This window comes from Lathamus discolor, chromosome 5 (genome assembly GCF_037157495.1).
Source record: "Lathamus discolor isolate bLatDis1 chromosome 5, bLatDis1.hap1, whole genome shotgun sequence".
Classification (NCBI taxonomy): Eukaryota; Metazoa; Chordata; class Aves; order Psittaciformes; family Psittacidae; genus Lathamus; species Lathamus discolor.
Window position 1 is genome coordinate 122,227,065 of NC_088888.1, and position 13,695 is coordinate 122,240,759.

Here is a 13,695-nt window from a genome sequence, read left to right on the forward strand (position 1 = left end):
ACTGCAGCCTGGTAAGGATTTATTGAAAGACACAACTTTAGGTGGATTTTACTTATTCTTTATCTTTAGATTAATTCCTGGTTCAAAAATGTGTGCACCTTCCTCTTCTATGGTGGCACCCACAGCCCTGACACCCCTCTGTGCAAGTGGCCTTGGGGTAGTCCTCAGGCCTAAAGACCTCTTGCGAGCTGTCACTCTGCTCGAAAAGCTCTTCTCCTGGAGGAAAAAGTGAGAAATAGAAAACTAGAGCTGAATAGTACAGAAAAATTCCTGGCAGGAGCAGTCCCCAGGGGAGCTAATGAAAATCCTGCCACTTGGGAGGGATGTAACAACTTGACTGAATGAAGTTCCAACCTAAAGATAGCAGTGGAGCATCCTTCACAGGCGAGAAAGCAACTTGGGAGATTCCAAAGCCGAGTGGTCTGTTTCCATGTGCAGTTTCAGTAGTTTCTGCTCATGTCTTGGATAGGCCTTTAGTGTGTTTAGTGTTTGTGCCACTGGGGAATGGAAAAGCATAGCAAAAAAGATGTGAGAGATGAATGTTTAGTGAAATTCAGGAAATCTTAATTCTGGTAGAGGAAAAAACCCTCATCTTTGGTTTCTGCAGAGCCAATAAATCTAATACATACACATATCCATAAATTCTAACCACACCAAGCCTGGGTTGCAAAGCAGAAATCCCCTCACGTGTGGTCATACTCCCTTACACTGCTGTTGATACAGAATTGATGCCACCACAGTGCTGTGTAAACGAGGTAAAGAAAATAAGGTTTTTGTTAGATTTTTGTTACAATTTTCTTGATTTTACTATATTTTTTACTAATTTTGATTTTGTAGTTATGTCCTGCTTGGGTTGGGATCAGTTGGCTGATGTGGTATCTTATACTGATGTATTTCTTTTTGTTCCAAAGCATCCTAAGTGCTTTGCAGTAAATACTGCAATTAGTAGAGGACAAATGAGAAAGAAAGCACTAGCACTGTTTGGGTCTGCCAGTCCAGTTTCCTATGAACTCAGGGTTTTCCTGCCAGGGAATATCCTGATATCCAAGCTTTATCTGAGCTTTTAGCATCTAGACCTGACATCCCCTCCATTTTCTCGAAGATCTTCTCACATCGATGCTCATAAACACAAAGTTTCCTCAATGTGGTCAATGAACACATTTCTTGGGAAGGCTGAACCTCTGTTAGTTGCAGCCAAAAATAAATACTTGTAAAAAGGTCTTCCAGGTTGGTGGCAAATATCATCAGAGATTGATACCAACGATTTTCTGTAGCTTGGGATGAGCAGAGAGGTTGTAGTAGTGGCTCTGTTTAAGGTGGTTGGACCAGAACGTGCTGCTTGCAAGGCACTCAGACAATTAAATCAATAATTTACCTCGTGGCACATCTACAATGGGTTGAGTCTTCCCAAGTCAACTTCGAGGTAAGCAAGAATGTGCCATAACAGTATGTTTCTGAACCACAGCATAGTGACTTAATTGATTTACTCTTTATTCTTTTCAAAAGACAGCTGAATGTCAAAGGTCTTTCTTTTGTGAAGTACTGGAAAACCCGTTGTCAAACAACCTCTACTCATTTAATAATTTATCCCATTTTGTAAAAGAAAGGCAGCTGACACGCAGTAAATCTAGTCCATGTTTAAATTACTGCATTGAACAATAATAAGAGGAATGAATAATCTAGTACATCTATTTAAAATTAAACATATATGAAACTGTTTTTTTCCAAATGATCACCAAGGGCTATAGTTTAAAGGCAGGACAGAAACCAGGAACAGAATGAAAATGCCTCACAGTAGTTTGCAAGTGGCAGCAGAATTATTTATTCTATTTTTTCTATACATAAGGAATAGAGCTAAATGAACAATGTTTAAGCATGTCAGAATTTCATCAATTTTGCATGAGCGTTCACAAATATCCTGGTGGGGGTAATTGCTTGCAAATACATTTAAACTAATGATATGTTATATCCTTACTTGATATAAAACTATTAAAAGATACGTTATTGCATTTGACAATGCCATGAAGCTGGGTCAAAGCTTAATGACAGATTTCTGCATTCGTAAATTAAGATACACTCTGCTGGAAGCAAATATTTTGTAAAAATAAAAGCCATCTACTATGAAAGTTTGATCATTGATCTAAGGTTGCTCTTTGGTTTCTCCAACCACTGGGTTGGCAAAACTAGAGGGAAGGGATGTTCCTCTGAAAACCCCATGAGTCTGTTCCTCGTGCAGCAGGACCAAAGAGGCTTGTCAGGGATGTCGTGTGGTTTTAGCAGTCTGATTGGAGGCTCGAGGAACTAAGTTTATGCTTCAGCTGGTGAGATTGCTTGGGTTTCCTCAAGGAAGAGCTAGATGGTTTACTTATCTAAAGTTGAGGCCTTTTAAGCTGGGAAGGAATTCAGAAACTGATTCTATCTGGGGAGGGACTCTTCATTAGGAACTGTAGTGGTAGGACAAGTGGTAACGGGTTAAAACTTACACAGGGGGAGTTTAGATTGGATGTAAGGAGGAAGCTCTTTACTGTGAGGGTGGTGAGGCACTGGAATGGGTTGCCCAGGGAGGTTGTGAGTGCTCCATCCCTGGCGGTGTTCAAGGCCAGGTTGGACAGAGCCTTGGGTGAGATGGTTTAGTGTGAGGTGTCCCTGCCCATGGCAGGGGGGTTGGAACTGGATGATATTGAGGTCCTTTCCAACCCTAACTATTCTATGATTCTATATCATCAAAAGACTCTGAGGAAGCCAGTAATAGTGAGGTTAGTGTCTTGAGTCTGGCTATGTCCTCTCCTTGCTCAGATGCCCATCTGAGGCATCCCTGGTTGGTTTGGTGTGGCAGGACTGTTCCACAGAGCAGCTCCATGTGCATCATCCGCTACTTCGTGGTGTTCCTTATGCGAATTTGTGACCAGTGTGGCACTATGCTGGTGAGTGATTTCAGTTGTTGACTGGAGATTATAATAAATATAAAATGTTAGAAAATAAAACGTCCACAGGATGCAGCCAGGCAGCCTTCAAGAGGCAATGGAAAAGTCTTGGAGCTGTGCAGACATCTGGGAAACAATGTGTTGTCCCAGGAGAAGCCATAGCGTTATTGACTGGGTAGAGTTGGAAGCAACCTACTTCCAACCCCCCTGAAATGGGCAGGGGCACCTTCCACTAGGGTGTCACAACCATAAGAGAGATACTGATAAGCATTTCCTAATGGTTTCTGTTAAGTTTGAATTCTGTGATGATGTGATGGGGCTACATGGCTGTGTGCTATATCTGTAATCACAAAGGAAATGCATGCCTTGTGAAGGACAATGCATCCTGCAGAGATACCACCGATGCTAGCAGCAAGTAGGGAGGCAGCAGGAGTAATGATAAATATTGTTTATCCCATCCAGAAAGATGCCCCAAACTGCTGTAATGGCAATGTAAGTGAGCTTGAATGGGTCCCAGCCCATGCTTGGGAGCTGGCCCTGATGCTGGCATTGTGGTGATGGTTTGAACATCTGCTCTGGGATGTTTTATGTTCCAACTCGTAGTTCCTTTGCTGCAGCCTGCGGTCCTCCTGCTGCATGGCAATACTGAAATATCCTTTCCCATCACCTCTTGTGCTCTTTCACTCTTTGAATTGCTCTGATTCCTAACATCATTGAGGATTATTATAACCTCCCTTTGTAATGTACTATAAATTTTATTATAAAGCACAAATTCTTCGGCTCCCAAGCCCCATCTTACATGGAGACAGCGCGCTGTAGTTCTTCCGCTCACAGTAATGTGAGCAGAGAGCTAATGAAGGTCTTTATGTAAATTTTCCAGTTATCAGGTGAAATCTTCACATCGAAATCTGTCACATGTTATAAAAATTCTTTATGTTATCAAATGCTAATGATAACTCAGAACACAGAGCCCACGGAGGAGCTTTGAAATCCTTCATAAAAACTGCATTCGGCCCCAGCAACCAGAGCCTTGAATTTCTACTCCGACTACTCCAGTTTGTAATTAGCATAGTGCAGGCTTCTCTGCCCTCTGAAACCATAATGTTAATTACAAAAATTACACTGTGTTTAAAAGTGCAATTAAGAGACTGCGCTGCACAAAGGGAGCCGTGGAACCTCTTTGCACACTTTGAAGCCAGGTCACAACGCAGCCCGTGAAAGAGAGTCCAAGGCTCGCTCCCTGCTAAAGGCTTGGGAAGATCATAGGGAGAGCTCAGCTAAAATGAGCTCCAGTGGGCTCTGCTGAGCCCTTAATGAATAATACTCTTCCTTGGGAGGGAAAGTGGTAAAAGGGAGGGCGGGGGGGGGGGGGGGGGGGGAATATTGGCCTAATTAAGGACCTAATCCTGCAGTGGTTATTGCATCTGGTTGGGATAACGGTTGCAGTAGTAAGTGCAGAATGAGGACCTCGAAGGTTGTGATGCAGTCACAGCCTCATCCAGCCTGTATTTGCAATGGTACTTGCATGGCACCCGAAAGCAAAAATAACTTCATTCCTTTGTGTCTTAGATGTATTGACTAACTTGGAACAATTCAGTTCTTGTGCCCTGGTCCTGGTCCTGAGGGTTTGTTCTGCCCTGGGGAGCTGTGATGTCCCTGTTCATGTGGTGCTGGGACCAAGCATGGTGGTTGCCAGTCGAGGGAGCCCTTGGTCCTGCCCGCAGATATTCCTGCTTCAGCTCACAAATGAGCACTGCCGGGGATGGAGAGGGAAGAAAAAGGTGGAAACCTCAACCACAGAGTGCCAAGTGTTGCACGGAAAGCTTGGAAAAAACAACCACAAAAAATAAAAATTATTATTAAATGGGATTAAGGAAAAATAACAATGTGAACTTTGGTAGCACCCTCCTCCAAAGGCCTTCCAAGTGCTTGCACAAGACGTTAATTAATTAATTAAGACCCAGAGCACCCCTTTGTGGTCGGTATCTGCACATCAGCTTATAAAGAGAGAAACCGAGGCACAGCCTGTGGTCATGCAGGCAGATGTGCCCAGGGTAGGGGAGCCCAGGGCACCCCATCCCTTAGCTCTGCACCGCCACAGTGATGTTCTCACCTGTGTGCGTGCTCTGTGGTACCCATTGGCTGCGGGTGTTTTGGAGGGGGGTGATGCGGTAGCAAACCACAGGATCATAATTTTGCAGCTCTTTGCTCGAGTCGAGGTCTGAGGCCACCCTTTTGGGGCACAAAGTGGGTGCTTGCAGTGATGCGTGGGGCAGGATTAGACCATGCTGGCATGGGAAAAGCTATCAGCTCAGTTCTGATATGAACCATAAGCATCATTTTTCTATGGTCTATGCCTGAATTTTCCAGTAACTTTTCTGTATAGCCTCATGTAAAAAAAACTTCAATAACTGTTCAATAAATCATCAACCTGACCTTTTCCAGTAAAAATGAGCACTGCCATGGGTGACACCAAGTGTGTATATCTGTGTGTGTATGTGTGTGTGTGGTGGGGGTACCGGGGAGACGGCAAGGGAGAGCCCAGCTTTGCTGGGAAACTTCAATGCAGCCACCAGCCTCGGGTTTGCTTTGCTTCAGTGCCTGAGGAAAGGAGAAAAAAACTCACTTTCCTTCTCTTTGCCTTCTACCTGCCCAACTGGTTATAGACCCAGACAGTTTACATATGTGATCCTTCCTATTTAGAAAATTAATGGTGTTTTCTGGCTCCAAATCACAGCTTGTGGTGCTCTGCAGGCGATGAAAAACTTGGCCAGCTTCAGCAGCAAAGCAGCCATTAGAAAATTAACCCTTGGTGGCAAAAGAGCAAAGGTACCCCAGCGAGGTCCACGAGAAGTGGCAGGCTGTAGCTTTCAGGTGTACCTACATATGTTAGCAATGTAAAACCAGCACAGGCAGTCCCCCTGGAGAGTGCCCATCAAGCGTGTTTGAAGCTGGATACTGTGGAGAGGGCATGGCCATATCACTTGGCAGCGAGAGCAACCAATATGCCATGATTTTCATTAGAGCACAAGAGAAGTGCTGAGCAGAGATTATGAATCAGAGACGCCTCTCTTAGCAGTACCTGATGGCAAAGCATTTGGGCATTTGCTCTTCGGCGCTGCCCTGCTTTCCCACCGGTCCAATGTTGGCTGTTTATGCATCTCTCTGTCGTTTATTGATGGCAATGGTGCATGGGAGCAAAAGTGAATATTACAGAAAAAATAAATACATGCATATATATATATATATATTAAAAAGGGCTTTTACATTGCTGCAGATTTCTTTTTGGCTTTGAGGTATGAACTCAGAATCTGAGTCCTGAAGGGCTGCACGTGAACCCCATAGGCGATGTGATTTCCCCTGTGGCAGGGATGGGGGAGAGTCCGGAGATATGCGTCCTCTTCTTGGTTTTGCAAAGACCTTGGATTTCTGCACTATAAAAGTTATCACTTTGCACTGGGGGGTTCAGTGGGGCTTCCCAAACTGCCCCAAAGAAGAGGAAAATAAAATAGAATGGAGCATACAGAGAGGAATAACCCTACGGGTCTGAGTGCCCCAACCACGCACTTTTCATGTGGTGCATTTCCCAAGCAAGATAAGAAAGGACAAATCTGCTCCCATCACCCTTGCTTGTGTTGTGGGGATCCCCAGAGCCCCATGGGGTGGCTGTTGCATGGGTTTGGGCTGTGCTGGCTCTAATTTGGAAGCACACGAGGCAGTGTTATTTGAGGTAGCCATGGGACGGGCAAGCGGGAGGAACTGCAATGACACCAGTGCTGCTTTGCCTCCTGTGAGCCAAGGGGATCTGGCTGGGGTTTTGCAGGGGGGTCTCCCCAGTGGTCATTTGTGCTGTGTGTGGCTGGGGTTCTTGGTGTCACCATCCCCTTGGGAGAGGCTTCCTGGTGCTGTTGCACCATGTGAAGCGGTGCAAAGGTGGAGTAGGTTTTGCTCCTGGTTCACTCCTGTTCAGCAGGGACGAAAGGATCAATGTTCCCCAGCCATTGCCTTTCCCAAGTGTGTCCCTGACCTTATCCTACAAGAATATCTTTTAAGGCGTGTTTCTAAATGGAAGAGCATCAGGGCAGGCTACCTACCTGTAGCATAGAGGTGACAGGTCTAGGCACTCTGTGTTGAATGCGACAGAAACCAGCTGAGCATCACTTCTGCTACCCCTAGACCTGTGCACACTCATCCTGCAGTATTAAAACTGGTTTTATCTTTAGGTTCACAGGACCAGAAACCACAGCCATTAATTTCACTACCTCTGAATTTGGGCTGCATGATGCTTGGTGAAATAAGCCTGTCCTCCCCAAAACCAGGGGTAAATCACAGCAGTGTTAATTACTCTTCTCTAGTTTATTTTGACAAAAAATATGCCCTAAAATGAAGACTAATGTGATTATAGCAGATACATTTTCAATTAGCCTTTGTGAAAGCTATTAATAAGATTAATAATGCACGGTAAAAACGTCAATAAGCTTATCTCAGTAGTTTTTGACTGGTAGCAGTGAGCCCTTGTCTGTGCAGCCTCACCAGGCTCGGGACTGAAGTTGCTGCAGTGGGCTTTGATTTCTAGAGGGCAGATAGGGCAGGATTCTGCTTTCCCTTCGGCAGCCGCAGCTCTAATGCTGCCTACAGACCCAGGGCTTGTGCTCAAAGTGCCGCTAAACTTGGCTCAACCCAGGACTTTCCAAAGTTGCTGCACAGCAAAATCTTCCCTTGGAAAAGCTCATTTTGTATTACCTGGGCTGGCGCCGGTGACCCCGTTCTGAACTGAATGATAAATGGTGCGAGGAGCTTGCTTTCCCTTCTCCTTCTTCTTAAAACCGTGCGACACAGCAGCGAATAGTGTTAATGTATAAAATTAATTGCCCCAGCGAGACATTTCTTTCCCAAAAAGTAATAATAGCCAGGATTTAGCCTCGTGAACGTGAAAACCCTCTGGTATACTAATAAAACGAAAAGGTTTCGCAAAATAATATCCCAAATAATTGGGTTCCCTTTACCGAAGGACCCCATGTTGTTCCTCTTAAGCAATATATATAAAAAAATTGTGATTATTCCTTTGGACTTCATAAAACATAATTGGAAAGAAAAAAATCTTTAAAGAAAACATCAGGTAATCACTTTTGCTTTCCTCCATCAAATAGACGTTGCTTTCCCTCTTCCATCCTCCTTGGAAGGTGAAGAAGTCTTTAATGCTTTCAAGAAGCAAAACAAAAAAAGAGGGAACTGGCTTTTATTCCCCCCCCCTCTTTTTATTTACAACTGGAATCACAATGCTTATTTGTGGTTTTAATGGACCTGTGCGCAGCTCTCTTTGGTTTGAAGGGCTCCATGGTTTGGTGTTGGGGAATTGTAAATTTTTGGGGGAGTTTGGGGTTTTGAATGATGATTTTTGGTGTGTTTTTTTTTTTTTTTCTCTTGATAATTTATTTGGCTTTATTTTTGAGGCGTATTTGACCGTTCAAACTTTTTGAACAGCCCCGGCTTGTCAACCCGGTGCCCGTCACCCCCTCCTCCTGCTCCCCAGAAGCTGCATGCTCCTACTGTGCTGCATTCATAATCAAATTAGTGCGCTGTGAATAGGTTAAAAAAACTGTTATCCAGCCGCTGCCACGAAAGATATTTTAGCCCACTCCGCTCAAAGCCCTCCCTCCTCCGCTCCCCCCTGCCTTTTTTCCTCCCTACGTGAGCCATAAAGACATCCACGCGGCCAGAAAGATCTTTACCTTACTTCTCCTCCGCAATCTCAGCCTCTTTATTGATTTCCACCCCCCCACCCCCCCCATTACACACAACATAACAAAACAAAAGTAAATTCTCCAGAAATGAGCTGCTCGTGAGAGAAAAAGGGGTGCTTAGAGGGGTGGTGGGAAGCCGGTGGGCTGCTGTATGAGAGATGCTATAGGGAGACAGCGCTGGAGATAGTTGTCCCAGCTACGAGATAAAAGCTACATTACATGAAATTAATGGAGGCTGTCTGAGACATACATGAATCACTGTTTCAACACTAAGAAACCAGCACAAAAGAATAAAGAAATCTGAGTACTAACTATATCTTCAAAGGTCTCCTATTTACCCAGCTATACCGGGTAGTGACACAAGTGGGGGGAAAATATAAGAAAAAAGCACTGCTGTGATCGAATGAATGAGACCATATGAGCTATATTGGTGCCGTATGCATTCTATTTAGCTGATATCAAACACAGTTTAATGAAAGTTAAATAGTTTCTGAGGAGTGCATGAGCTGGAACAGATTAGATTCCACCGAGGGGTCTGTCAGCATATTGTTGCTCACATGTATTCCCTGCTCAGAGCTGCCACAATTCCAGCACTCCATTAGCAATACACAAAAGACTTATGCAGATAGCGGGCATAAGCACGTACCGCCATGTTGGGAAATAAAAAAAAGAGGGGAAAAAAAAAAGGGAGGAGGAAAAAAAAAGGAGAGAGAAGAGGGAAAAAAACCCCCACCCAACCCAGATGAAGGTTTTGTTCAGTGCATTCATCTGAAAATAGATCTCTGTAATTCGAAAGTGATAAGAATAGATGGAGAAAAGGAGAAGTGGGGGCTGCCTTAAGGAAAATAAAATAATAATAATATATATATAGATATATATATGGGGAAGAAATCTGTAAACTACCTTAAAAGAACAGATATTGCACCAAGTATATAATGAGGTTTTGATCTTTCAGGGGGGACAATGACATGGGTGAATGCTGTGCCCTTTTGATCTGCAAGTTACATCTGGTCTTAAAGGCACAGCGGTTTCTGTGGCCTCTCTTCCCCCAGAAGTTGTAGTGGGAGATGCTTTTTGGAGAAGGGAGAGGGGGGAACCTTCCTCCAAAACATCATCTCTCAGGCTCCTCTATTTTAAGATGCAGGATTCATCCCAGAAATACCGCCGGACAGCCTGTGTGCCTGGTACAATCGCTGTCACTGAAAGTAACATGAATTGAGATTAATTTTTATCAGTTCAGAGGATTTTTATTCCTCTCCCTAGGAAAAATAAATATATATATATATAAAATCCTCCTCCTCGGAGGTGTCTGTTTTAAAATTAGTAGTCGGATAAGGCTGGTGGGGGTATTTAGATATCAGATGGCAATTGCTCAGCGATTATTGCGTTTTGATTTAATCTGACAGAACTGATCTCGCACCATGAAATCTGTATTTTCACAGGAAAATAGGAGTTGCCATCGTGGAACAGACCATTTGTCCACCCGCCTTCCTGGACCCATGCATGGGGGGAGCAAATCCCTCCCCCTGCGCTTGCACCCAATGCAATTACTTATTAGTTATCATGGGGATGGGGGGCAGGATTTCTCCTTGCTCCTGACTGACAGCCACTTTACACCCTATGGCATCAGGGTTTCTTTCCCCTGAAACTTTTGGTTTTCAACTCAGCTCAGTGCAGCCACGAGTATTCCTCCTCCCCATGGAAACGCTGCAAACTCTTTTTGGAGCGTGCCTGGCGGCAGCAGCCCTCATCCCAAACATTCCATCCGGCAGCAGGGACATGGCTCAGGCAGTCCCCTCCATCCTCTGCCCTTCCCCTTGCCTCCTCACCCATCTCTCCTCTAATTCAGTCAAAGGGGCACAAGCAAAACCAGGATCATTTGTTCAGGTTTCTTGCTCTGCAGCTGGGAGCTTGCCTTATTAATATTATCTGGGCTGGGAGCGCGCAGTGTTTCCTCAGGCATCTCTTCTGAGTCATTTTATCATTATTCATAGGGATAAAAATGGCCCAAACCGAGGATGCTGAGGATCCATTTAAGGTTGCCTGTCAGATCCACTAAGGTAATTGGCTCCATTTCTTCATTCCCATTCTAAATTAAAATAATTTTATTAAGTGGTACAGTAGGTGTTTCACCTGTGTCACCAGCTGCCTATTAGAGCCAGAAAGGGCTTTTCCACATTATTTCTGTCTGTTCTTATAACATTATGTCATCGTATTCAGCCTTACATCATGTCAGAGGTTGTGCAGTCTCGTGTACTTAAGCCCAGTGGTTACAAAATGTAGGTCCAAGATGCCCTTTTCGCGGGGGGAAGAAGTCAAATGCACTTGACTGTTCCAACTCTGCTCGCTCTTTGCCACATATAATTCGTGCAGCAGGAAAAATGACTGTATAACTGAGAGGAGGGTCCACGGTGTAATAGAAAACACACTACTACTAACGAAAAGGACGAACAAGTGATAGTGGTGAGGTTCCCAGCAGCATTTTTTGGAGGGGAAGAGCTGGTTTTAAAGCTGTGCTGCCTGTGTCAAGGAGGGAAACATGTGAATGGGTCTCTATGGAGGGAAAATCGTGTAACATGACTGGTCCCTGCAGGTAGCAGCTACTGGTGGTCCTGATGCTGGTACTAATGTGGTGCTAAATAGCATGAGGCTGGCTAAGTGTGTTTAGGGTTATTTTATTTGTCAGAACAGGGTGATTCTTCCTGGTAGGGGTCTGCTGGGGTCAATAATTGCACTTTAAAGGAGTGGAAACTGAGGTGAAGCTCAAAAGCACCATGGTAAAAGCATTCAGTGTCAAAACAAGGAATCTGCAGATCCTAGTTTCATGTTTTGGATTGGGTCCATGTTTCCAACAGAGGTATTTGCATCCAGTGTTCAAATACAGTATTATGCTTCTCCAGTCAGTGTCTTGGAAGTGAAACTACAGGTGGATAAGTCCACATTTGAGCATCCATCTGAATTAGACATTTTGGGGATGGACTTGCTGACTGGGATCCCTATATCCTATCATGGCAGGGGAACAGGGAGCAGAAGAAACAACAGAGAAAACTGTTGACGGATACTTTATTTTAGCCTTTCCATAAACTGTAACTACCAGTAAGGTGGAAGTTTCCATGAGCAGATAACACAAGCCATGCAGTGAGAAAAGGTCACTTTTCCAATGGACAAAGTCATTTCCATCCAGAAAAAGGTGCAGTTGCACGATAACATTCCTTGTGGTTAGATAGGGAAGAAGAGATAAAAAAACCCAGGCATGTTTGTTCAGTTTTCAGGGATCTTGCAACTGTTTTTCTTCAACCTGCAGGTGGCATTAGCACTAAAAATGGATTTTTCTTTCTTTCTTGAAAAGTGTTTAGCAATGAAATGAAGAAAGCTGCAAGGGGATCTGTAGTAGGACTGCGCGCTTGGAGTTAGTCATGCTAACTGCAGATGGCATTTTTGCATGTTTTATAAGGCAGGGATATACAAATGTTTTAGCACCCTGAAATATAATATATGAAGTTTCCGGAAGCAGGCGGGCTGGTAGGACCAGAGGAGCCTGAGCTTACGCTAAATCTGTGCAACTGTGAATGAGTTGTGCCGCACGCGGAGCAGCGCTCGCTGCCGGCGATGCCAGGCTGACACCCGTCCATCACAGCATCACCTCCACCCAGGCAGCACCTCGAGCTGTGAGCTCGTCCCCAGCCCTCGGCGAGGGACAGTTTTGGATGCCCCAAGCTTCAGATGCCTTCTTTAGCTGTCATAGTGGGCTGGAAACTTTAAATAGTGCTGAGACAGAGCTTAGAATATGAACAATTTCCCCCCCCACCCCTCTTTTTTGTGTGTGTCAGGAATGGGAATGAGTTCATGTTTAAACCTGCAAACCATCCCAAACCCGGACAACAGCGCCTCCGCCTTCCCAAAACGCCAACATGCTCCATAGAGCACAGTCCCACTGCGATTCCTCCCAGCAAGGCTCGAATCTCGTTTCATTTTGTCCCGATGAGCTGACAACGAGCCTTTTATGGCCATAGTCATTCAGATTTAAGTGTGCGGCCTGAAGTCCACTCAGGTTGTGGAAGACGAGCAAATGTGGAAGAACAAAGCCCTGCAAATGTAGAGTTGGGTCAGTCTTTATGCCGCTGACCAACTTTTTTTGCTCCAGAGCCACAGGAGGACCCAAATAATGATAAAACCAAGAGCAGACATTGTGACTTTGTGCTGTTTCAGCTGTGACTGACCCAGGGTAAAGCTCAAGTATGTGAGAGCAAAGCACCCATAGGCAAAACCCGGAGTCTGAGGCTGGGAAAGGTAGAGTTGATCCTCTGCTCTTAAACTGTCTTTATTTTCCTCAGTTTCATGCTGCCACTCAAGCATTCCTTCAACACCCGGACTGCTGTCTCCAGCCAGCTGCTTTGTCTGCTCTGAAGCTGATACTCACGCACAAAAACCCAGGGCAAGGCTGCCTTTGCTAGCAGCTCTACCTGTGACAGTTTAGGTGCAATTGCATGCAATCAGCTTAGACTGCAAACCTTCCCGCATTCCCAAACTCAAAAATACAAAAGGCATGAGTGTCCAAAGAAAACACAGGGGCTGCTGCCTCCACTGGTACTGAAGTCTCCAGAAGAAAGCCAGGAAGGAGAAGAGTTGCAGCAAAGGGTTTCTGAAGAGGGAAATCCTCAGCTGAAGGAGAACCGAGGCCACAGAGATCTCACCAGAGGCTGCAAAGGGATTTTTCTATGTTTTCCCTTTTTTCCTTTTTAAGCTAACCATTTTATTATTGGGAAGTGCTAATTTGTGAAAGCAAAACAACTCCAGGCAAAGGGTGTGCTTTGACAAATTTCCCATATTGAGGAGTGGTGGGGAGAAGCATGAAAAAGAGGAGAAAATAAATGTAGAACGATTGCAATGTCATGGGGGGTAAGTGGTACGTTTGAGACAGGGGCTAAATCACTGTTAAATCACTGCAGGCAGAATTGATGTGAGACTGGAGCACACTGAGAACTGGGCAGGGGCATAAACCTAATTGATTTGAGGCTGGAGCAGGG

At 44.8% G+C, this 13,695-nt stretch overlaps 1 long non-coding RNA gene across 1 annotated transcript in view; it reads left to right on the forward strand.

Annotated features, from left to right (window-relative positions):
- LOC136014526 (uncharacterized) overlaps positions 1 to 13,695 on the forward strand; it is a 53,336-nt gene that overhangs the window by 23,058 nt on the left and 16,583 nt on the right. The window contains exon 2 of the long non-coding RNA XR_010612758.1: positions 10,663 to 10,728. This is a non-coding gene — a long non-coding RNA (uncharacterized LOC136014526). The remainder of the gene's footprint in view (positions 1 to 10,662; positions 10,729 to 13,695) is intronic.